At 31.3% G+C, this 4,410-nt stretch overlaps 1 pseudogene; it reads right to left on the bottom strand.

Moving 5' to 3' along the window:
- Positions 1-1,463: 1,463 nt before the first annotated feature.
- The window catches only part of LOC113380547, a 20,290-nt pseudogene continuing 17,343 nt past the window's right edge, over positions 1,464-4,410 (bottom strand).

The raw sequence follows: 4,410 nt of genomic DNA on the forward strand, positions 1-4,410 counted from the left end.
TTTTGCACGATTAATGGTGCAGTTTAGTATATGCATGTAATGTAATCTAAGAAAATATATATGTACATACATGAAGAAGTGTTAATTTCTCAATAAACATTGATTTTCGTTGATATCTATGTATGTCATTGTTATTTTTAATAAGTACACAACATTATTCTTTATACATTCGATTATCCGAATGCCCATCGACAGCAATTAGTCCGGTTAATCGAGGCTCTACTGTATATATATAGATGCTACTAGTATATACAATTATTTACCTATAAATGCCAATTCCCTTACATGAAATATTATATGCACACAATTTTCTTTACAGCTGTCAGATTTCTGTTTAGTTCTTCCATTGACAGTTCAACGAGTAGACGTCAGATTCGAAAATATCACATGGGGCCTACCAACATAAAAACTGTTGTCATAATAAATTATAAAACAATTTAACAAAATAAAACTTTTACACAAATGGTCTGCGACTAACGATTGAATGAAACGAACCGTCTACTAAAAGGTTATTCAATATTATAGTTACATCTTACGATAAAAATCAAATACAAATTCAATAGTTGAGATTCTTATCAATCATAGGTGGCGCACAAATATTATTCTCGCGTTAGGCAACCGAAATATTCCAACGAAATTATTATTATATGTCTTCGAAAATATATTTAAGTTCGTCTCTAGTTTTTGTATTTTTGTCATAAATATATATTTGCCTCAAGTTTATAAAATACGCTTTCCACTTTGCTCTCTGCAGTTGAATCCTTCGACACTATAATAATGCTGGGCAATATAATTGAATCAATGCCTTCATCAACATTTTAACTTTTAATAGTCAATATATTATAGGCTATGTGATAATAAATTAACTGCAATTGAACACTTACAATTCAAAATAAATAAAATTATTGTTCCGTTATGCTTATGAATTTCCACAAACATTGAAAAAAAAAATGCAATTAATATGTATTTATTTTTATTGAATTTTTATATAAATTACATTGACCATTACATAATATATACACTTCGCATAATAAGAACTATTCTATATATATTTTTAACATATTATAGGATTTGTGGCACTGTTATTATAGGTTTGTGTACACTACAATTTTATTAAGAAAGTAAAAACATACAGTAATTACTTTCTTCCTTCCTTTTGAACAAACATTTTTATTATATGTTAAATTTTAAACAAATGGTGAATGAAACTTATCACATAAGACAATTTCAATTATGAGTACATTGACAATTGATTTAAAAAATAAATAAAACTGTGACATATTCAAAAACGTTTCATACTTTAAGTACATTAACAAACTATTTTAAAATTTTATATATTCCTATGGTAATTCATTCTATTTGATGGACAGTACACATTCCTTTTAAATACAGTTTTGTCTATCATCAAACTATATACAAGTCATTATTAGTAATATATAAACATCACACAGAAAACTCTGGTCGTCAATTATCTTGATCTATAATAAATCATTCATACTATAATATATAAACGTTACAATATTAAGTTTGCTCACACCAAACAAATCATACAGAAATGCATACTATATTCAAAAACAAACTTTATAATTTTCAATTATTCAAAACATATCATTCCACATTCACACAAATATCATTCACACTTATAATACTAAAATCAGTATTGAGGATTTGGTGACTGCTGTGGTTGCCTTATAGCATGGTGTGTAGGAGGTGCTATTTGTTGTGGCGGCCTCACTTGGCCCTCTTGATTTGGCCTCTGCGTTACAGCACTTTTAACATATGTAGGTTGCCCCCCAGAATATGCATTTGCATTCTGTGCTGTTGATCCTTGGTATGAACCATATGAAGAATCATCAGACTGTGTGGACTGTCCTCGTCTAGGCCCAGTTGTGCCATAAACCGATTCAGGTCTGTTACCTCGGTTGAATTTGCCACCCTCATCAAATTTTTGGGTTTGCACATCTCCTGTTGGGTTTGTTCTAGTTCCATACACTCCATTACTGTAGCCTCCTTGAACTTCAGGCCTACGCTGGCCATACAAAGTGTTTTGAGTATTCTGATTCTGTGCAACGTGTTGTTGACTCACTTGCTGTTGTTGCTGATTCAATCTCATCGGGTACAAAGATTGTGCGGGCACGAGAGGTCCGGGACGAGGCAACAGTTCTCGGTTTAATGCGGAGTTGGATTTTGTGTAAACGGATTGAGAGCGATTGAGATTGGCACGAGTCAGTGGCGGTGATTTACAGTATAAGGATTTGGTACCACCATATATAGATTCCACACGATCTAATTTGTTAGGTGGCGAATACAAACTAGCCGTTGCCAAACTTGAACAGTATGTGTTGCCTCCTGAAAAAATACAAATAAAAATTATATTATATAACATGGCAACTTCTGTTATTGTGTTATTTATTTATGTATTATAAATAATCCTTCTATTAACGAATATTAAATAAGTAAATCAATTTACCATGTGGTGGTGCCCCTACAGCTGGTCTGTAAGTATTATAAGCCGATCCACTGTGAAATTTCTGTTGTTGCTGAGCACCATTTCCCTTGTTTCCATCTAAATCATCATATGTATCTTCGTCAGAATCGACACTTCTTGAATCTCCTCCATCCAAAGATGTGGATCTGTTAGATCTATTGCGTTTGGGATCAAAAGCAAACGTGTAGATCAGTCCTGATGCGATTCCGCCAGCGACCGGACCAAACCAGTATACCCAATGGTTGTCCCAATGATTTAGCACGAAGACGGACCGAGAGAACGAGCTGGATTAAGATACGGCATCTGGAAGAAATAATATTATTATATATAAAGCATAATAACTTGTAAAAATCATTGAAATTATTTCAATTGATCTCATGTCCTAAATTACCCGTACTTAAATCTATATAAAATTAAAATACGGGTTCTAATGTATGGAACTCTAACACACTCTTAATCAAAATCGTGGGCTTCAATACTGTATTATGATAAATGCAAGTGTAATTCAAATCTACTTTTAGTAAGTTCAGTTCTACTACACTTTGACCTATATCATTGTATTGAATTTATTTATTGCTACTTGTCCCGCATAACCTCGTGATAATGTATTAATCTAATATAATCAATCAATCAATTGAGAATTCACCATTCATTTTGTTAGCTAGTGACAATTATTCAATGACAACATAATTCATAATATAGTCACAAATAGACGAATATAATTGTATTTTGTACTGTACAAATGGTAAAAGTGCTGTTTGAACCAGAACGGATAAGATGAAAATCCTTATTTGACTTCCACTGGGTAAAAATCAAGATTACTGTTAGAACAATCCGAGTAATTTTAATAATTTGGGTAACTGAACATGTCGCAATCTTGGCGCAAGTGCATTTCGCGCGGTCGCTTACCTGCGTCCAAGCGGCATACCTGTGCGGCAGGTGTCCGCGTCGAAAAACAAACGAAATTACGAAAACCGAGAGAAAGAACGATCTTCGACATCAACAGTCGATCCGAGTAAGAAGTCGAATTCCTTCTGTTCAAATGCACCGAAAGTAATAACAGGGTAATAACGTAACAGAAAAGACGAATCATACGCAAAACTTCGCCTAATAATTTTTTTTTTGTCACAATTTATTTTTGTTAATCAAGACTTTAATGTCTTATTTACAAAATTGATATGAGCAAAAAAAAAATACAAAAATACAAAAAATGCAATAAATTGAATATAAAAAAAAAAGTTAAAATAAAAATAAAATAAAAACAGTAATACAAAAATAATAACATAAATGAACTATGACGTGATGATGTATGCCGCGTACTACGTCAGGCGACGCCTAATAATTGGATTCGAGATTGACAATCGACCATAGGTAAATATATATCAGATTAAGGCTTTAATTGTGAATTCTTAATTTTTACTATAACCGACAAAGTTATTTAAACTGCTCTGTTCGTACTTCTGCGAATAAAAATATGACTACTGTGTTTCCTCATATTATATTAAAAATGTTTATTATAATTTTAACAAATAATTATTAAAAGTTTTTCGACTAATTTTTCTACATATTTCTAAATACTAGACATATGAATACGCGAGTGTCAATATAATTTTTCATAGTACAAGAATTAATGATTATAACGAATTAAAAAAAAGTTTAAAAAAACAATTTTACAAGAGATAAATTAAATTAATAGTTATTCCAACTCTGCTGATGAATATATCTAACGAAATACTAGATCAAGGTTTATATACAGTGTTATCTTTGTAAAAATGTGTCCATGAAATAAATATTTACATTGATTGAATAATGTAACTATTATTTCGTAAAATCCTTTCAAGAATAAGACATTGGATCTCTTTGTTTCTGGCTTTACCATTGTACCCTGACTATAGAGTAAAAAGAACCAAGTGACAAAAATT

Source organism: Ctenocephalides felis, unplaced genomic scaffold, assembly GCF_003426905.1.
Source record: "Ctenocephalides felis isolate EL2017-DRISC unplaced genomic scaffold, ASM342690v1 CF-g0.4_SCAFFOLD_02204, whole genome shotgun sequence".
Taxonomy (NCBI): Eukaryota; Metazoa; Arthropoda; class Insecta; order Siphonaptera; family Pulicidae; genus Ctenocephalides; species Ctenocephalides felis.